Below are 22,236 nucleotides of genomic sequence, written 5' to 3' on the forward strand. Positions count from 1 at the left end.
CTGTCTGTCATGGGTTTGGAGGGAAAGTTCCATCCTATGGGGAGTGGAAGGCGGGACATCAGGAGGAGGGGCTGTACTGTATATATATGTGGAGCGTGTGTGGTGAAGTTTAGCAGAGCTGGAGGAGAAGCTGGAGAAGAGCTGAGACAAGAAGCTTGAGTGGGAGTCTGTGTGTCAGACAGGGTACTACTGTGTGTCAGTCAGTACCAACCTGATAGGTTCAGGTGTCTGTATGGTTAGCCAGAACTGATAGGTTCAGGGTCTGTGCTTCAAGTTAAGTGTTCTGTGTGAACCAAACTGTGTGTATGTATGATTGAGACTAAGCCACGTTACTGTATCTTATTCACCTGATCATTTTATTTTCCCTGTGTGTTGTTTAAATAAACCTTGTTCTTTGTTTGTTTAAAAATCCATCCCTGGTCTGTGTGACTTCTTATAGGGAATGGTTGGTGGCAGCTTAGTGAAACTGTGGCATATCCCAGTAGGTCTGGGTTTGTCACATTGACTTGCTAGCTATGGCCAATTTGCTGCTGCAATTTACACCATTACACTTATGCTGGTATAAATAACTAGCAGGATTGTAGCCACTGAAATTAAAGGTTACTCGGGAATAAGCAAGCTCTTGTCATAGTATCATGTCTACAGTCAATGGTAACAGAACCCCTTTTTACATAAACATAACGTTCTTCTTATACCCAGTATAATAAGATAGTTAAAAATTATTACTGTATTAGACGGTAGGAGCCAAGCACAATAAAGATTATACAGAAGAGAAATGCAAGACTTCTACATCCACCAGTCTTCCCACCTCCTGAGGTTTTCCTGATCTCAACTTAACAAAGGTAAAGGCAATAGATATCTCATCTTCACTACCAAGGCAGCTACTTGACTGAAATAGCTGCCTTCACTCACCATTTGCTGTAAGCACATTTCAGCCTGTAGCTCCGTTGCATGCACACACACACACACTCTCTCTGCTCCCGCTCCCCTTCCCCCAGTTGCTTCCAGCCTCCAAGATATTTAATGCACATGCCTATCTAAATCATGGCTGAAGGCTGGCCTGCTCATTCGCCTGTGCTCCATTACAGAGAGAGCCCTGCATGGCTGTGATGCAGTTCCGTTTAGTTTGCAGAAAAAGCAGCCTCTCAGGAGAAACCCACCCAGGAGCTGTCCAGTGCTCAACTCTAGGATGATGGACGATTATGGACCATCTGCACTTTCCGAGTGGGATAGATTTATGAGACATAGAGACAGCTCAAAGAGTGTCCATTACTATAACTCACTGGAAAGATTCTAATCAGGCCTTTTCTGCCACCACTGCAACGTCCAGGTTAAGAACTGGCAAGAGGAAAAATCAATTATGTTTTTTTAATATGCTCTTGGCAGGAGCGTGGGGCAAGAGGCGCAGGTACGTGAGGGTGACTAGAACCTGACCTGGAATATTCCTCTGCCACAGGCATCCCCTATGTGTTTAAAGCTCTACTTAAGATCACAAACTGTGCATGCTGCAGCTCAGCTCCTGGTTAGATCTTCTTGACTGCTCCACTGCCACACCCCAGGTAGAGAGCAGCCAATGAGCAGGCAGTGGCTAGTGCATCTGTGTGAAATAAAGATACTGCAGTCGGGCGTAAACAAAGGGGCCTCTGTTTTCCACTCCGAATGCTGGCTAGGATTAACTAAACATTGGGGACTGCCCTATAGGTACTATATTGAACGAATACTATTTGTATCTTTGCTATATATATTTTTCTGTTTTAGGAAGTTTTATAAATGCTCTGGCACTCTCTGTTTTTATATGGTTGGGTTGTTCATAGTTTTATTATTCTATTTGATTCTGTATTTTATGTGAACCACCCAGAGTAGTGCTGCGGCACTAACAGGTGTGGTATACTAAACTGAGATTATAAATAATGATCAAAATAATATACAAACAAACAAACAAATAAAAGCTTGGGCCCAAGGCAAGGCTAATCATATGTTTAAGGGGGTAAAGCAAATTCTTACAACTAGCTAAAAGTCTGCAGTCACTTTACATCCTTTTCTGGGACACACACCATAAAGTGGTGGAAGTGGGGGTTCAATGTGTCAAGGAAGCCAAGAGCCATGCCATCAGGAGGCTGGACGTGCATTCACTAAGCACAGAGAGAGTGCACAATTACACACACACACACACACACACACAGAGAGAGAGAGAGAGACAGAGAGAGAGAGAGAGAGAAAGAGAGAGAGAGAGAGAGAGACAGAGACAGAGACAGAGAGAGACAGACAGAGAGAGAGAGAGAGAGAGAGATGCAATAATTGTGGCCCAGATCTCTTTTCTTTCTCTTCTTCTCAGCAGGCTACAGAAGGCCAGTGTCTGAATGGTGGAAGTATATTGACGAATAACAACGACCAACTCCTTACACTTCTACTGATGTTTTGAGCCATGGATTACAGCCGTCAGGAGGCAATTAAAAAGGTGTCATAAAATGCTAAATGTCCATATTTCATGGCGGTAAGTCTCCTCTGCTTTAGGGAGGAGGCTATGGTAGTGGTGGTGGTGAATGAAGGAATTTTTTCAGGGGAGATTTTGTGCAGAGTACATCTTCAACACAGGAGAAAGATGAAAAAAATACTCTCCAATATCCCTGCATATGCCTTTAAGTAGCTTCCTTTGGAGACACATTTTCTTCCCTTGTTTGTGACCTGCTGCTAGTAACTGGAGGCCTAACTTCTCTTCTGCAGGGTGTGTGCATTTCTTCTTCTTTGAAACAAGATAAAAGAGAAAAATTGGGTAGGCACGTGGGATTTAAAGGTTGAGATGGTGCCATAAACATGCTGTGCAAAATTCATCAGTCATGGCCAAACACCCCATTCCTCAAACGACATACTGTACTGTACTTCTCATGTTTTGTTAACTTCCCAAATCAGGATGCCTCTGCATCAATGATGATGTTTCTCTTGCTCCCAAGAGTACTTCCAGCACCACAATTGCAACCCATCTTGATACAGTGGTTGCTCTGCATAATCAATAGCACAACTGTGTTGGCCCCTACCTTGCTATTCTAGACTATCAAGGCAAGCGTGGGACCCACAGCTTCAAGTCAAGAAAAAGAAAATAGCAACAGGATTAGAGAGCCACCATACTAGCTCTTCTGGGTCCCCCCACCCCATCCAAATTCCTACAACAACTGGAAGTAGTTTTCAAAACACAGCTCAATTTCTCCCTCCAGTTCAACTCCAAAGCAGAGACCAGGGAAATGTATTACATCACACAGTTCAGCACAGGGGGTATTAACTTTTTGAATCAAGTCCTGCCTCCATGATGAACTTGCAAGAGGGCTGGCAAAGGGTGCAGGCCACAATCCTATTGGGATGTTACACTTATTGCTTCCAAGAAAGCCACACAGTCTGGAAGACTCATGCAGTCTGACTTTTGAAGAAAATGTTTGGAGATTTGACAATGGGTTTTCATGGGATGGATGGAAAACAGGAATAAAACAGCTTAAGTTCCCACTACATGGGAAACCAGTTAAGAACAAATGGTCAGCAACCATGTGATGAAGCAGAGTACTATGCAGCTGGTAGCAGGTTCCCTGTTTTGTGTGATGCTACTAGCTGAGAACGATGGGTTGGCCCTGCCATTGGACAGAGTGGGGCAATCATCTCAGACAGTAAGTGATGGATGGGACAGCAGTGAAAACCTGCTCCCTGTTCTATGTGGGCTCAATAGCTGCTCTGCTGTGCTTTAGTCTGCCACATGGCTTGCCTTGGTCCTCTACACCAGTAGTCCCCAATCTTGGGCCACCAGAAGTTCTTGGACTACAACTCCCAGGAGCCTTCACCACCACCTCTGCTGGCCAGGATTTCAGGGAGTTGTAGTCCAAGAACATCTGGAGGCCCAAGGTTGTGGACCACTGCTGTACACTAACCTGATGCCTACATTACACTGCTGGACACTCTCTCATAACCATTTGAAGTAAGACTCGAAGGCAAATCCAGCTACCACCTACACATGGAAGGAGGAGCGGCCACCTTGCGCTTTGCCTCAGGCAGCAAAATATCTTGGTTTTAAAATCTCTTCAGTTTATAAATCAAGGCAGAAAGCCGTTTTCAGAGGATTGAACTTTCCCACTAAATTCTGTCCCTTTCGATCCCAGGCACATTTAGAGTAAAGGCTATAACAAAAACAAAAACAAAAAAGGGAGAATTTCAGCATAAGCAGAAGCGAATGCCTGACAGTCCTGAACATGATTTATAGAACAGGTGGGAAAGTGCACTACTATTAAAATGTGATTTGGGGAGGAGCTGAAATGGAAATATTCCCAGTTGTTAAATATTTTCAAGAACACAGATATTTTTTTTTCATATTGGGGGGAAAATATAGAAAAGACGCATTTTGATTTAATGATTTTGTCAGAACACAGTATGATTGATTTGGAGCAAAGCAACTGAATAAACTGTAAAAAAAAAAAAAGAGCAGTGGATTTATTTCATATCCTTTTTTTAGTACCCAAGCAGCCATTTCAACATGAAGCAAGCTCTATCCAAATTAGTTACTTATATAAACACATTTCCTTCCCTTGGACATTTGATTCGAGAATCTGCATGAAGCTAAGCTGAACCCACTTCGTACACAGACCGAATCATAAAAATCCTTGATTTTGCTAGCCTAGTTTCTGCAATGGATCCTGCACATAATGCTGTCAGTGGTGAATGAGATTATAGACGGCATCTGTCTGTGGTGTTGAACCAAGCTGTGAATAATTGTTTATTAGCTTAGGAGAAAAAGCTCAACATTTCCTTTTATACTATGTGGAATTTCAGAAAAGCTGTGGAGAGAAAAAGGCGGCCAAACCATGGAGTACCATGTTAAGGCAGGCCTTCCATTCCCCCTCAGGCACCCCTCTCTCACACATCTGATACTTCCAAAATTGACAAGTGCTTCTGTAGCTAAACAATAAAAACAAGAGCATATTCTCCTTCTATTGAACACAGTTACTCCATATAGTAGCATGCCGGTTTACAAATGGCCAGATAGCAAATCTACTTCCTTGCTGTAGAGGGGGGGGGGGAGAGCCTGAGCTTCTGAAAGAGCTGTATGAGAGCTGCTGAAGAAATTAACAGTCTTGCATGCAGTCTGGGACTGGGTTTCAGCAGGAAGAGAGGAGTTTTTTTGTTTTGCTGGAACTAAGGTGACAATCTTCTGCTACTAACCAATTAGCACTTCAAGATGTTTAAGAGATCCATCCCCGTTTTGTAAATTCTTTTACTCTTCTGACTGTAACTGAAGATCAACTGACAGTGAAGATGTTTTCCTTTTTCTACTTAAGCTACTTGTAGAGATTTTTAATATGCAAAGAGCTAGTTTCATGGTGAAAACAAACAGGCAGGTGGAAACTTTTTAGCGATTCTCTTTCACATTTCCCTTGTGCTGTAGCTGTTTTTTTGTACCGTATTTTTCAATGTATAATAGGCCCCACGTATAAGATGCCCCCCTTTTCTAATCTATAATTTTTTTCTTCTCAAGAAAGTGGACGGGGAAGGCAGGGATCAAAGTGCTTTGATTCCTGCTTTCCCCCTCCACTTTCTTGTGAGGAAAGTGGAGGGGGAAGACAGGAATCATCAAAGTGCTTTGATTCCTGCTAGTGCTTTCCTCCTCCACTTTCTTTGGAAGAAAATGGACAGAAAAAGCAGGAATCATCAAAGCAATTCATCAAAGCAATTCCTGCTTTCCCCTTCCAAGGAAAGCACCCATGGAAGAAATTGGAGGGGGAAAGCACTTTCCTTGCAAGAAAGCACTTATTCTCAAAAAGTGGAGGGGAAAAGCAGGAATCAAAACACTTTGGTCCTTCCCACCTCCTTACTTCCCTGTAAAGGATGACCCTAATTTTTTTATCTAAATATTTTAGAGAAAAGTATCATCTTATACATGGAAAAAATATGGTACTTTATGCTCTCCTCCTAACCAAAAGAGAATTAACCAAAATTTATTCAATAAGGTCTGTGCTAAAATTAACTCTTTTGTCCTTCCTTATGTCTGGAGAGCTTTAGAAAGGTAGGTTCAGATTGTTCCAGCAACAAATATCACCAGACAGGTTCACACCTTTCCAGCAACAAAGTTCTATGCCCTGTAGATTTTGGTGCCAAAGCCATGGTTGCCCTAGCCTGGTATTATCTCTCTTCTGTAGAGCAAACTGTAGACAAAATTTTCCACACAGCATACATCTTCCACAGGCTACTAGGTAGATAATTGATAGAGAGAAGCAAACCCCAAGTCATTTGTGCTTGGTTGTATGCTATGAAGAGGGAGGGATGGAGACGGGGATGGCCAGTTCAAAACAAAGGTACAGTGGTGCCTTGCATTACGGCGGTAATTTGTTCCAGCGAAATCGCTGTAGAACGAAAATGTCGTAATGCGAAATTAAAAAGCCCATAGAAACGCATTAAAACCTGATTAATGCGTTCCTATGGGCTTGAAACTCATTGTCCAGCGAAGATCCTCCATAGCGCGGCCATTTTAGCTGCCCGTGCAGTGAGGAATCTGTCCCAGAAAAGAGCGGGGAGCCATTTTTTTTACCCAGCGGCCATTTTGAAACTGCCGATCAGCTGGCCGAAAATCGTTGTTTTGTGAGAATCGCAAAGCAAAATTCCCCCATAGGAAACATTGTTTTGCGATCGCTTTTGCGACTGCAAAAACTTCGTCGTAATGTGATTTTGTCGTTAAATAGGGTGCTCGTCTTGTGAGGCACCACTATATTTGCTCCACTTGACAGGCATCCATATTTGTGAATTTTTGCTATGATCAGTTGTCCTACTATGAGGTAAAGCTGATTGTATTTCAGGTCAGGAAAGAGCTATTCAAGCAATCACAGCCTCTAAGATTCTACTTCCAGCACCCAGTTTCATAGGCTTTCCTTCCTCATCTGATGTTTGGAATTCATGCTCTCTTTTAGCTTAGTTGACATCTGTGAATCACTGAGGCTATGATCCCAAGTTTGAAGAAGGAACATTAGTGTTGCTATCAGATTGGCTTCTGCTTCAGGTGACCTCTGAAATAGCAACCTGATGGAGAGTGCTCAATATCAGGGCTTGCTGCTTTTGTGTTAGGGACACAGTGCCATCTTTTCCAATGAAGTATAGACAGAAGCACAGCAGACTGTGATATCAAACCATGCTCATCTCTCCTGGAAGAAAAGGTGGGGGGGGGAACCCTCGAGGAAATTCCTTCTTATTCCCTTATCAAACCCATCAAACAGAATGAGATGCAAGAAAAGCCATACCCCTCTCTAGGCCCATTGTGCTGTGCTCAAGTAGAACCCTACTCTATCACTTCTTATTCTGTGTAATATTCATCATGCTGGTTTATTTATGGGCCCCCTTATTCAGGAAGGTATTTTTTTCAGGCCTGGTGAATAAAACATAAGCCTTTGCAGTTTGTCAGAATGCATGCAGCCCTTCTGAAGTTGGCCTGACAAACGGTCTTTGGTTTTCTCTGACGACTGCACTTTGAGAGGAATACATTTGTATTTGGATTCTTGGCACTCAGGGGAGGTACAAAAACTTTCCCCGATGGAATAAGGGGAAATATTACAGCCTTCTGGCAAATGGTGATAAAACCATTGTGGATCATTGTAGGCTGCAAAGCAAAAAATAACAATAAAAATAGGGAGGGGGGGCAAAGAGTGTATACCAGAGACAACTGCACATTGCTGGGCTGAGTGTATACTGCTGGGGAGATGGGGGTGGGTGGGGGTAGGGAGAAGACATGGAATTCTTTATAACCCACAGGCAGAATACATCAAGAGAGTTGTCCTGGAAAGCCTCAATACTCTTTCTCCAAATTCAGCCGACCTGTGATTGTCCCCACACTAGCTCACCTTGCAGGTGCCTAGCTTCCATCAAATTCATACTTCCTGCCCCCAAACCAGACTTCTGCAGAAAATCATAAACCCTGTGGAAATAATAAACAGAATAGGCGTACTCCTTTCCAAACTATCTGTTAGTCTTTTCAGTTTGTCAGACTTCAGCTAGCAGTATTTCAAGCCCAATTACCGTGAACCACATGACTTTATTCTGGTTAAAGTGGACATACAGTAGGGTGTGAAAAAAGAAAAGTGCAAAATTTTTAAAGGAATGCCTCTACGCTTCTACCCCAGAGGCACGCTGCCTTACACTAGGCCAAACTGAGGAGGAGTGTCTCTACCCACCCATTACGTACGGTTTTAGCCTATGCGGTTTCCCGTCTAGCAGGAAGATCCTGACTCAGCCCTTAAGGATTTGGCTGCACTCTTGTCCCCTCCTGTGTTTTGTTTTCCTCTGCCCATTCACAGACTGCCTCCTGAGGCCTTTGCTTCCCTTTCCAGAATGTTCCTGCTTGTAGGCTCAATGTATCATTGTCTTTTCTCACTTTTGCCCTATTACATATTCCATTCCTTAGCAGAGTGGAACCAAATAGATTATTAGCCTGGCCTCTTATAGTTTCATTGGCACGCTCAGGCAGAAGGATTTGCTCCAGGGAGAAAGGGATTAATTTAACCTAGCGATTGGGAATTGGGATTATTTCCTTGGTAACTGGTTCTGGGATGAGAGGTACACTACTGGGAGCCATAAACGCTTCCCACAGCACCTCAGGGCCATATGATTAAGTTGCTAGAGAAAGGACATGAAACAGACAAGTAAATATTATAGAACTCATAACTGTCCTGCAAGTTTCCCTGTTGAATAATCTTTTTAAAGGGCCTGTCAAGATGGCAGCTTCCTTCAGAGCTGGTTTTGTAGTGAACAGTGAAGCTCAGGCCTCGATAGCCGGAAAGAAGTACCAACTATCTGTAAAGTGTGATGGAGCAGTTTGGGGCAGTGGTTGCAGAATAATTGCTTTTGACTATACCACCCGTGTGGATCTTTTCAGTCCCCATCTGTCCTTCAGAGTAGCACGGGTGAGCAGTTCCTGTGTGGCTTGCTGCTCTCAGGAACAAAGAATTAGCTCATTCACCTGCAATGGCAATTCAATATAAATGATAGGTCGTGGCTATGAAGCACAACCAGCCTTGAGCAAAAACACTGTCTTCAGTCTAACCCTTAGCCAACTTTCCTCCCTGGAGGAACTCTGAGGACAAGTGTAATAAGAATTGCAACACAACTTACACACTGGAGGGAAATGCTGCATAGCATCCATTGGTATGAGGGAGAAATCACAGTGATCATCACCAATTGGATCAGTGTTTTCCAGCCTAGGGGGTCATGACCCAAAAGAGAGTTGGGAAGTGTTTTCTGGGGGGTTGTGGGTCATGCTATATGTGTTGTAGCCTTTCTGAAATAATTTCTTCCTTGGCCTTTCAGAGCAGGATATTAAAGTTAATGTGTATGTGTATATATATATGAGAAACAAGCACTTTGGGGGATCAGGAAGCCTCTGCGTGGTTTACAACAGAATAAAATCATAATCAAAAACAATCTACCATGGTAGAATTTGAAAGAACAAGATGAGAAATTTCTTGATGGTGAAAGGAGGTTGACAATGGACCTACTTACTGTGGTGTGGGAAAGAGATGGTTCTCCATTATTGGAAGGATCTGCAGGCAGAGGATGAGTAGCTGACTCCTGGGGTGACTTCAGCTCTGGATTTTGTACATTTTTGAGAGGATCTGGTTGGACAAGATGTATCTTACCAGGTCCTCTACAATTCTAAGTACTACACATCCTTTGCGGCTCATAAATATCCCTCCCCACAAACTTTCTCCTTCTGGCTGACTTCAGTCTCCATTTCACCAGTTGAGGAATTCTGGCTCGCACCCAAATTTCCATTATAAAAATCAAACCATTTTGTAAAAGAAAATAAAAGAAAGAAAAAAGAAAGAGAGAGAGGCCAAGAGATTTCCCTGTGCCACCATCTGGTAATTTATAGGGTTATTTGTGCCAGCAGTTTAGAAAGAAGCAAACTGATGTCAGGGGAGGGGGAAAAGCCCTTCCATAGCAAAACATTAAAACACAGTTACTGATTTTTATTTTAAAAAAAGCTGTACAGGTACATGGATTTAGTATCTGTTCATCTCAAAGCAAACTGGATTTGTAGGGAAGAACAAAAATGCTATTGCAATGAGCTGTGACAACTTAGACGTGAGTTCTCAAACCACAGGTCTGCTTTGAGCAACTGCAGCCACAGCACCCTCTTCAGTGTTAAGTACCGTATTTTTCGCACTATAAGACACACTTTCCCCCCACAAAATGGGGGGTGGAAAGTCTGTGTGTCTTATGGAGCGAAGAAAACAGATTATATTTTCCTGTTTTCTTCTCCTAAAAAATTGGTGCGTCTTTTGGAAAGGTGCGTCTTATGGAGCGAAAAATACGGTAAGTAGTGCCCTTACTTAAATTAAAATTAAAAGACGCCTGCTTCTTGGGAGGAAAGCGATGACAAACCTCGATAGCATCTTAAAAAGCAGAGACGTCACCTTGCCAACAAAAGTCCGAATAATCAAAGCTATGGTTTTCCCTGTAGTGACGTATGGAAGTGAGAGCTGGACCATAAAGAAAGCTGACCGCCAAAGAATTGATGCTTTTGAATTGTGGTGTTGGAGGAGGCTCTTGAGAGTCCCCTGGACTGCAAGGAGAACAAAACTATCCATTCTAAAGGAAATCAACCCTGAGTGCTCACTGGAAGGACAGATCCTGAAGCTGAGGCTCCAATACTTTGGCCATCTTATAAGAAGAGAAGACTCCCTGGAAAAGACGCTGACGTTGGGAAAGTGTGAAGGAGAAGGGGATGACAGAGGATGAGATGGTTGGACAGTGTCATCGAAGCGACCAACATGAATTTAACCCAACTCCGTGAGGCAGTGGAAGACAGGAGGGCCTGGCATGCTCTGGTCCATAGGGTCACGAAGAGTCGGACACGACTAAATGACTAAACAACAACAAAGTAGTGCTCTTTAGCAAGGCATCTGGACAGATCATTAGGAAAGATGTCAGTTGCCAATGCCTACTCAAGACAGTGGGGGCAAAGGCCCAGCAAAAACCAAGCGCAACTCTACCAGGGTCTTACTCCCTGGCTAGTGTGACATGCCTTCCCCCAACCCTGGAGCTGAGGAAGTTATTGTGCCTCTGACATCCTCTGACAATACTAGAAGAGGGATTGTTCTGCAGCTATCCATTTCCAACCTGAGAGGAAGAACAGGTGCTCCTGTCTTGCCTAGTTTTTGGTGACTGAGGATTTTGATTCCATAATCCACATGGAGAAGTGTTTGGCAGTGGCAGCATGCACATATCTGTTAATGTAGCCCACCAGAGATGTACTAGAAAAGGACAACAGGTCATGGATAAAAGAACCAATGGTCTGTGAAGCCTTTGGATGCAGTCCCTGGCTCTCTCTAGCTTAGACAGTTCTTATGTTAGCAGAGGTAGGAAAGGGCTCAACCTAGGACCCAAGAATGCTACCACTAGCTCCTCCCTCCCCAAAGCAACATCAGGCTGGAGGCATCAGTGGCAACATGAGGCTGGAGGCATCCTCAGCAGCTCTTTCCATATTTTCAGCACACTCAAACATCAACCATGTGGTCTGTACCTATAGACCCTACCTTTGGTGCTGGTGTACCCATCCAGTCCTCAATGAATTTACAGGGTCCAGAGGTAGGTGGCTATGGGTGTGGCTATGCTTTCTCCTCCACACATTCACAGGTGGTAAGAGCTGCCCAACAGTGGAACAGACTACCTTGGAAGGTGGTGGATTGTCCTTCACTAGAGGTTTTTAAACTGAAGTTGGGCAAACCATCTATCTAGGAGTCTTTAGCTGGGGATTCCTGCATAGGCGGGCGGGCAGGGGGTTGGGCTAGGTGATACCTTCTAGTTTTGTAGGTCTGGGATTCTATTGTTCTGAAAATGTGAAGAGGGTTAGCATGAGACAGCTCTTTATATGTATGAACATATGTATGCACATATGTATGGAATTAGCATTTTGGTTTCTAGGCTTTCCCTTGGGACCCTGGAATGGATAAAATGGATAAAATGCTTCAAATGGGAAAATATAAACCAAAATAAAATCCCTGTAGACACTACTCGCAGACAGCATTTCACCTAAGTAGAGAGAAGCACATAACCCTCCAAGCAAGAGGCCCCAGGAGTATCCCACCTCATTTGTCTATAAACAGTTTAATAAGACAGTGTGCTTGATTCATTAGGAATGAGGAGGAAGGCTGAGCCCCAGCCACATGGCCGGATTCAGACGCTGAGCCAAAGATCAGACAGATGGTGCTAAATGCCGAAACCTCCAGAGATGAAAGGAGCAACCAATGCTTCTGATGTCTAAATGCTGTAATCACTTCATTGTTGCTGTCTGTCTGGAGTCAAATTTAAGGGAAAGCAAAGGCACCTGCCTTGTTTAGTTATATTAGTGTTCCAACAACTTGGGAGCATCCTTGCCCTGCCCAGATTGGCCCCTTCCCTTCCCACAGTGGTATACATTTCCCTAAAGGGAGTTGTGAGGTCTTAGCACTTCTAGAACGCTCATTTACTAATGTATGTCTGCATGAATTCTACAGAGATCTATGGCTGCAACTGCAGAATTACAAAATCTCCCCCCTGCTTAAATCTTGTTTCCGGATGGTACCTATGAATGAACTGGCATCAGAATTTATTTACTACTGACTCTGGGTTCAGGACAGTTTGTGTCCAGACCATGATATCCAAGAACACAGTATAAATTGCAATACAGAATGCAATGTAAAAGTACTCTCCAGGCACAACTGTAATACAATGTTGTTATTACTGTGATTGTTTATAATATCCTTTACATTCAAAGTTCTGGGGTTCTGTTCTCCCACCTGGCTTCTAGCATCATGCATTTCATGGCATACTTATGAGAAAGATTCTGATCCAAAGAACTCTACAGATTTAGGAAAATCCTGGGATTTCTTTGCTTGGTCTTCCCAGATGCACAAGATGCTTCACAACACCTCTGTTTGCCTCCACATTGGAAACTCTGTTATTTATTGAACAAGATGGATAATGAAATCTGTACCTTCATGGTGAGGTGGACTGTGCATTTTTTTTGGGGGGGGGTGTAAACTGACCTCTTTCCCCAATCCAATGTACAGGTCCCTCTTTTCCTTTATTTGTTCATTAAACTTTCAATAAATGTGTAATAAAAATGTCTTTTTCACTGCTTAATTGTACTTCCTAGTTTAGAATCATAAAATAATTAAGTTGGAAGGGGCCTATGAGGCCATCAAGTCCAACCCCCTGCTCATTGTAGCAATTCAAACCAAAGCAGATCTGACAGATGGTTTTCCAATTTGTTCTTGAATGTCTCTAGCACTGCAGTGCTCACCACCTTCCGAGGTAATTGATTCCATTGTTGTACCGTTCTAACAGTTAAGAGGTTTTTCTTGTTACTCAGCCAAAACCTCACCTCCTGTAGCTTGAGCCCATTACATGTCCTGCACTCTGAGATGACTGAGAACAGATCCTGCCCCTCCTCTGTATGACTACAGTACTTTTCAAGTCTTATCATAGCTCCCCTCAGTCTTATTTTCTCAAGGCTAAACATGCCCAGTTATTTCAGTTTTTCCTCATAGGGCTTGGTTTCCAGCCCCCGATCATCATTGTTGCCCTCATCAAAACTTGCTTCAGTTTGCTGGCATCCTTCTCTAGGTGCAGTATCCAGAACTGCTCAAGATGAAGCCTACCGAGTGCCAAATAGAGGCAAACTAGTACTTCATGGGATTTTGAGACTGTACTTCTCAATGCAGCCTAAAATAGCATTTGCCTTTTTTTTTTTTTTTGCAACCACATCGCACTGCTGGCTCATATTCAGCTTGTCATCTACGTACAATTTCAGAATCCTTCTCACTCGCAGTATTACTGAGCCAAGTATCCCCCCCCCCCCGCATTGTGACTGTGCATTTGGTTTCCCCCCCCCGGGTGCAGAACATTGCACTTGCCCCTGTTAAATTTCATTCTGTCGTTTTTCAGCTGAGTGCTAGAGCCTATCATCTTTTTGAATTTTGTTCTTGTCTTCCAAGGTTTAATATCCATCCTATATTACCCTGCTTAAAGAACAGAAATCAGAGTAGCAGTAAATGGTCAGTTCTTGTGATGGACAATGTCAAAGGGCTGAGCAAGTCCGTAAGCATCTCTGCTGGGACTGGTGACTTTCCAGCTGCTTCATACATTTTCTGGAGTGAAGGCTTAACAACGACGACACCGACGACGACGACGACGACAATAATAATAATAATAATAATAATAATAATAATAATAATAATAATAATAATAATAATAATAATAATAATAATAATAATAATAATAATAATAATAATAATAAAAAAACTGAAGAGCTGTGGATTATCAAGTTTAGCCCCTGTAAAGGCTCTATAATTCTAGTATGATCCTGGATCTAAATAGTTCAGGATCACTTTAGAATTCTAGAACCTCTAGCAGTTGGAACAAAATAAACTGCAAAGAATTCAAAAAAGATATCTCAGAAAGAGGAGTTGGGCATTAACATGGCAACTGAGGTTCAATGAGAACAAACACAAAGTGATGGCTATTGGGCCGAAGATCCCTTGTTCACTCATAAACTAACAGAGTTTGATGTGGTCATGGCAGACCAAGAAAGAGATTTTGGAATTATGGTGGACAGCTTCGTGTTGTTTTCTGTGCAGCTGATACCGCCATTTCCATGTTGAACACCATTAGAACAATGAACAAAAAATGGCTATGTAGAGATGGGCATGAACCTCAGTTCGGAGGTTCATGCTGGTTAGTATGTGCACACTCCTCCCCTCCTCTACTTTGGCTGTTCAACCAGTCCCCAGTAGGAGCACACTTTTGCCTCTCCTGCCTCCTTCTCTGAATGGGTGATCAGCCAAGAAGGAGGGTCAAGGAAGCCCGTGCTCCTGCCGGGAAATGATCAAAGAGCCAAAGAGGAGGCGGAGAGGATCATGTGGTGGCTGGTGAGTGGGGGATCCAGCTGGGGAGGTGCAGGAAAGGAACGCATGGCACCTGTAGTGCCATTCGTATGAACTAGCACAAGCCGCTGAACCAAGGATCATGCTCATCTCTAGTTACGATGAAACTGCCAGCATCATGCTGCCTTTATACCAATCCATAATGTGACTACCTCTGGAAGTGCATTTTCGCAGTTTTGAAAGAGCCTTTTGTAGCCATTCACAATTAGGTTTTATTCTCATCACCATAAATAATCACATGCCATCGTCACACTCAGCCACTTTCCTACTCACCCCCTACTTCCAATTCACTTATGAAAAAGTCTAAAAGCACTGGTCTCAATACAGATCCCCGAAGGAACCCCCTGTTCCCATTCCTCTATTGCCAGAACTCAACTCCATCTCTCTGCTCCTTGTTCTTTTACCAGTTGTTCATGTGTAACAGTTCTCCTCTTGTTCCATGACTGCTAAATTTACTGAAGAGTCTTTGGTGAGGAATTTTAATACACACGTGCACCCCCCCAAAAAAACCAACCAACCAACCAACCAACCAACCAACCAACCAACCAACCAACCAACCAACCAACCAACCAACCAACCAACCAACCAACCAACCAACCAACCAACCAACCAACCAACCAACCACGTGCTTTTGGAAGTCAAAGTAAACAGTGGATGAAACAACTTATTGAACAGTTATGAAAACAGTGTAACTTTCAGAGGTTAATTGCCATAAATTAAGCAATCTCCACAGATGTTATCTGTTTATCTGTATACATTCTGTATAGCAGCAGCCTGGTGACTGTTAAATCCCTCCTCCATCTCAAGGCTCCCAAAGGCATCCCCAGGGCAAAAAAGAGCCCTATAGAGCCTCAGAACTGGAAAATGGGGGAATAGGAAGTTTCCAATATGTTTGAATAAATTATTTCTAGTATCAGGTCCAGTGTAGCTTTGTGCAACAGGATTTTGCCCTGTGTCTACCAGTTTGCTTCTGCTCTTGTACAGGGACTTTCAAATAACTTTAAAAGGGTAGCGAAGCAGGAATTAACTTTGCGGAAACTACAGCATTTCTTAGCAGAAAAAAAGTCCCCCTACTATATGCTTGACAATTTTTCTGTAATAACATTTTCCACCAATTTATATACAACAAACATTAACTAGTCTGCAATTTCAGGATCTCCCCTGGATCTCTTCATAAAAACTAGTGTTACATTGGTTAGTCTCCTGGTACAGGGGCATGTTAAATATTTTAGTGATGAGATCAGCAATTTAACATTTGAGTCATATAAGAATTCTCAGATGGATACCATCTGGACTCAGTGATTATAAAGTAATACGTACGAACTTCTTATAGCAACTTTCTCCCACTTGATATTATTTATTTATTTATTTAACATGCACCTTCCATACATGTTGGGCTATAGCTTTCGCTACTGCAAAATGAAGATATTGTGATTATTAGGGGAAGCATTTCTAGACATGTCATATATTTTTCTGCAACCTATATTTGAGCTTATGGGTGGATTTGAACATGTTTATGTGTAATCTGGTGAGAGAAGCCACTTGAACTTGCTGATTGGGGTCAAATGTAAGTTGCAGAGAAAATGTGAAATGTCACAGAAATCCTCACCCTAGTGATGATGATGGGACTTGTAGTCCAAACTCACGTGGGATTAGCAAGTTGGGAAAGCCTTTGAGAAAGAGAAGCCTGCTTGCATTTAACACCCATTGTCCAATTAAGTGACAATACAAACATCTCTCCCTGATTGCTGCATGAGGATAAAAGAAGGAAAGACCCAGAATTTATACCTAACACAAGTGATTTTATTAAAATATCAAGCTTATAAGTGTTGAAGGGGCACTTTGTTTTAATGACATTGTTAATGTACACTCAATTTCATTTGCTCACTGTCACTGATGGAAACCACTCAGAGGAAGAGACAAATGGAGCTGCCTTGCTGCTCAAGGAGAGCCTTCTGACTATGCGTGGCAGCAGCACAACGGCAAAGCAAACAAAAACTCCTTGGGCTGGATTTCATACAGGTCACCACTGGCATGTTTGAAAAATGCAGAAAAGTAGGAAGGAAGACAGAGAGTTTAGTTCTCACAACTCAAAATTACAGTACAGTGGTGCCTCGCTAGACAGTTACCCCGCATGACAGTTTTTTCGCTAGACATTGACTTTTTGCGATCGCTATAGCGATTCGTAAAACAGTGATTCCTATGGGGGAATTTTGCTGGACAATGTTTGGTCCCTGCTTCGCAAACCGATTTTCGCTAGATGACTATTTTTACAGCTTCCTCTGCGCTCGCAAAATAGGTGTTTTCGGGACCCAAGCTTCACAAGATTTCGCTAAACAGCGATTTCAGTGGAACAGATTATCATCGTCTACGAGGCACCACTGTACTATTTATATCTGTTTGTATGTTATTTACTGACCCTGGTCATCAAGGTATATGTGAGGTAGGTTTCCATCCTTCTTGGTGACTGGGCTTCATCAGTGTGCTCACATCCCCAGCCATGCTGCCCCACTTCCCTTGGTGCTTTGGATGCCCCGGAAGAGAGAGTAGCTTTTTAAAGGCCTTATTAATGAATGAATGAATGAATGAATGAATGAATGAATGAATGAATGAATGAATGAATGAATCTATCTATCTATCTATCTATCTATCTATCTATCTATCTATCTATCTATCTATCTATCTATCTATCTATCTATCTATCTATCTATCTATCTATCTGACGTGTACATGTGTGCATTTCTTAGAGCACAAAGTAAATCAAAGCAGAGACAAGCTTCTGATCAACAAGGAAACAGGGATGAGGAGGAGGGGAAGACAGAAGAAACTGAGAGTAAACATAAGGGCACAGACCATCTATCCAAACAAGTATAAAGTCAAGAACTACAAATTCCACAGTTTATATTCCAAAAGCCAGGGTGGTCAAAGAGGACCTGAATTAACTCTGAGACTGATAAAAGAACTTGGCATACTAAGAGGAGGAGGAGAACTTTGCATTTACTTCCAACAGTAGCAGTAGCAGTAAAAGTGGGTTTAATTATTTATTCATCTAATTTATAGGCCATCTTTTTCCTGGGTAAGGGAATCAAGGCTGCTCAGTGTTTAAAAAAGTAAACTAAAAACACAGTAAATTACACATTCAAAACAATTCAACTATAATAGCAATTAAAAGTACATTAAGCAAATAAAAACACTGAAAACTTTAAAAGGAAATTTACTTAGTGAAAAACCATCATGCAGGGACTTGGTTATGGTTATTAAAAGCTGCCTGAAGAGGCGGGTCTTCAGCTATTGGCAGAAAGATAAAAGAGAAGGGGGCTTACCTAATTTATTCCTTTATTTAAAATAAATAAAGTTATTTAAAACCTCCCAAGGGTTTGTATTTCAATTGTAGTTCCACATTCTTTTACCTAGTTTGTCCTCAGCAAAGCTATCATCTACTGGCTTGCAGTATTGCTGCAAGTCCAAGATAAAGAACAGGGATAGGATTGTTAGCTTTAGAACATTTCGCTCCCAGGGAAGATATTTTTCTATTTCCATTCCTCTCATGCACTCAGAAAGGTGCTGAGTCTGGGGCAGCTCCCCCAAGAGCTGGTGTGGGCTCTGAAATGACTTGGATCAGATCCCTGACTGGAAATGAATCTCACTTGTTCCCGTCTGGGGAACTTGGAGCTCGTCTGGACATAGGTTATCAAAAAGGCTATGTGAGAAGGCAACTCCGCAATGAAACTGGAAGCAACAGTCACACAAAGCAATGATGGAAGGAGCAGAAGCCCAGGTGCATTATGAGCGATGTGAACACCATGTCAGATACAGTCCCGATAACCTGCAGTCACAGCTATCCATCACACGGTACTACTGAAGTCACTTCATTCTGCTGTATAACATGGTAACAGAATACAGCTTTCAGGAACACAGCCTCTGTTGTAACATCAGCCTATCAATTAATACATCTGCAATATTAGCTAATCAGCACAACCAAAAGATCGAATCTGGATCAAAGGCGCATCTCATCATCAATGGGACAGTGTGCAGTCAACATGCAAATTTAACCAGGATTAGCCATTTACTGCAGAAAAGATTTTTAGTCAACAATTCAGTCTGATTCTCATAATAAGCCAAACCAAGGGGGGAAAAAGTATGCATAAAGGGCATAAAGTAAAACTTCACTCCGAACATTGGCTACCATGGCATATTACTATATTGTTCTGCTGCTGCTGCAGCATCATAATCTATCAAAGTCAGCATCTCCAAAGCAAAAGAAATCAAAATATAATGGATAAAGTGTAACTTTTAAAACTCCTCTCATCTGACGGGAGTCTCCTAACGTGCAGCCTTTTTATTGATGCTTTCTCCTAATAAAGTCGATGCTGGCCTAAGCTTCCACGCATACAGCACATTTGCTCAATTAGAAGGGAACAAATAAGGCAACACGCCAACATGGTCTAAGTAAACAAAGTGGGAAGCACATCAGGATTGCTGCACACAAACAGGGGGAAGCTGCTTCTAAATCTGTACTAGTACCAGCTCTAGGGCTTTGTGCCCCTCTGGGAAAAAGAACCCCAGACACCCAAACACCAATAATAACTTTCTATCTGCTTGCTGGCTTCCTCCCTATTTTGCATTTACCCCATGATCCATCTGTCCTGCTTTGCATTACAAAACAGAAAAGAAATAGCAGCCACGGCTGGGACTGGTAGGTGCAGAAAGAAGGGCTGGATCCTTTCATCCTTGCTCAGTCACTCTGCTATGAAAATCCCCTTTCCTGAAATGCTCTTGTCCTATATTTTTTATTTTTATTTATTTATTTATTTATTTATTTATTTATTTATTTATTTATTTATTTATTTATTTATTAGATTTTTACCCCGCCCCCCCCAGACAACGTCTACTCGGGGCGGCTTGCAAATATCATAAAATATTATAAAATGCAATAAAATAGCATAATCATTAAACAATTAAATCAATAATATGGTATGTTCAAGATGGGGAATGACAGAACAAAAAGATAGAATTCAAGGGCTGACAGAATTGACAGAAGGGAAGGTCTGCCTAAAGAGCCAAGTCTTTAAATGTTTCTTAAAAACACCCAGCGAGGGCACCAGGCGGATCTCTGTTGGAAGACTGTTTGTTCCATAGTCGAGGGGCCATTGCTGAGAAGGCCCGGTTTCTAGTTCTTTCTTTCCGGGCCGCTCTCGGTGTTAGGACCCTCAACCGTCCCTGCTGGCTATGCCGAGTAATTCGGGTAGATCTAGGTGGGAGAAGGTGATCTGCCAAATATCGAGGTCCCAAACCGTTTAGGGCTTTCTACGTCATCATTAACACTTTGAAGTCAATGCGGAAATGAACGGGCAGCCAATGTAAGGCAGCCAGAGTGGGAGAGATATGCTGGTATTTTCTCACCCCACTAAGGATCTGGCCGCCGCATTCTGCACCATTTGAAGCTTCCGCATCAATCTCAAAGGTAGCCCCACGTAGAGCGCATTGCAGTGGTCTAATCTCGAGATTACGAGCGCGTGGAAGAGAGTGGTGAGGAACCCCCCATCAAGGTAGGGTCGCAGCTGGGCGATCCGCCAAAGGTGGAAATAGGTGGAGCTGGCCACGGACGCCACCTGGGTTTCCATGGTAAGCGCCGGGTCCAGATGTATCCCCAAGTTGCAAACCCCACTCTGTGCAGTGAGGGTCACCCCCCCCCCCAAAAGAGAGGGAGTTTCTGTTGCTGTTTGTTGCAAGGACACCTTTTGGTATAAGGTTTGAGATGTAAGGAGGATTGGGGGCATGATCCAAGTATATAGAGGTTATATATATATGTTATATATATATAACAAACAACCATTGTACACCACAGTCTCAACGTGGACAAGAGATCCCCATAGCTATTTATTTTCAAGCCTGGGAGAGATAATTACACCACAAAATCATAAGCCTATCATCTAGTTTGGGTCTAACCAGAATATTTGGTTAGATATGTTCCCTGTCTCTTCAAAATAAAACATTCTTCTGCACTGTCATCATTATTGGCCCTAATAATTGTGTCTATGATTACAACAAGATCTGCTCTAGTGACGGTACCCAAGATTCAGAGACTTTTCACCATAATGCAAAGTGTCGAAACGTCCCTCCCTCCCTTTTGTTTAAAGAAGAAAGATGAAAGAGAGAGTTACCTTCTGGACCCGGACACATATTTTAAATTTTTGAAAGGAGAAAAAAATGGTTCAACCTCAGAGAATTATTCATGGAAAACAGAAAACTTTCCTCACTGTCCTTTTAATGGTGGTACAGGGATGACTGGAAGAAAGGGACAGAGACACCCAGTGGCTGAGGACTGGAAAATGTGGAAGATTGATTCTCTGCCTTCAGGTCCAATCAATCAGGGCACAAAGATCAAGATAGGCGAGACAAGTTCCTCCACCAGCAACAGCCAGAGGACCCTACTAAAAACAGAATAGGATCCACCTTCCCATTTGAGACACTTGATTTTAAATAAAGCAGAGACAATGTCACAGAATTCCGTCTTCTGTAAGCAGTCACAGTGGGTCGTCTCTTTTACAAATGGGTTTCACAACAGGAGTGGCAATTCTGATTGAGATTCCATTTCCTGCCTCCAATAGAGCCACAGCCCTCATTCTTTCCTGGCAAGACTGGAGTGAATTACTTCAGGATCACAATTGCCACTATTAATTGGCCCAGAGACTGCACCTGTGGCTTTAAGCAGCCAAAGATTAGGAGGTCTAAGACATCAAGGTGTTATTCAGAACAGTAGCTCTTCAATCCTCGGTCTCTGGTGGTTTGTTTACTTGCTCCTTTCCTTGCATCCAGAATTGATGCTCTTGCCTTTGATAGCAGGCCAAGGTGGCTTTCAGTCGGAAGACACCGGGTCCCCGTTCTGCTTTAATGGACTGTGTGTAAAAGAAGAAAGGAGATGCAGATGGATAGAATAGCATGAATGAGGCAGAGTAATTGCACCGGGAAAGGTTCACCTGAAGGTGTCACAGGGCTTGGGGAGAACACATTCCTTGCAGTCTTATCACAGGAGTCACCCTCCCTGCTCCGCAGCTGTTAAAGCTGCAGGGAGCCTCCTAGGGACTCAAAATGATCAAGACATGATCTTTTTGTTAGTTCAACTCCTGAGGCATGCGTCCCTGATTGAGGGGCACAGGTTGTCTTCCCTTTAGTGCAGGTGGATGTGGCAGGGTCTTATGCTTCTGTGGCCTTTCACACTCAGCCCTTGCTCCCCAAAATGAAGGAGCTTCCAATCGTCAGTTCCCTGTCTGGTGGAAAAGAAGCATCTAAA

The 22,236-nt window shown here is 42.8% G+C and overlaps 1 protein-coding gene across 6 annotated transcripts in view; it reads right to left on the bottom strand.

Annotated features, from left to right (window-relative positions):
- RBFOX3 (RNA binding fox-1 homolog 3) overlaps positions 1 to 22,236 on the bottom strand; it is a 471,477-nt gene that overhangs the window by 170,999 nt on the left and 278,242 nt on the right. The window lies entirely within an intron of this gene.

The sequence above is a fragment of the Pogona vitticeps genome, chromosome 2, assembly GCF_051106095.1.
Source record: "Pogona vitticeps strain Pit_001003342236 chromosome 2, PviZW2.1, whole genome shotgun sequence".
Lineage (NCBI taxonomy): Eukaryota > Metazoa > Chordata > Lepidosauria > Squamata > Agamidae > Pogona > Pogona vitticeps.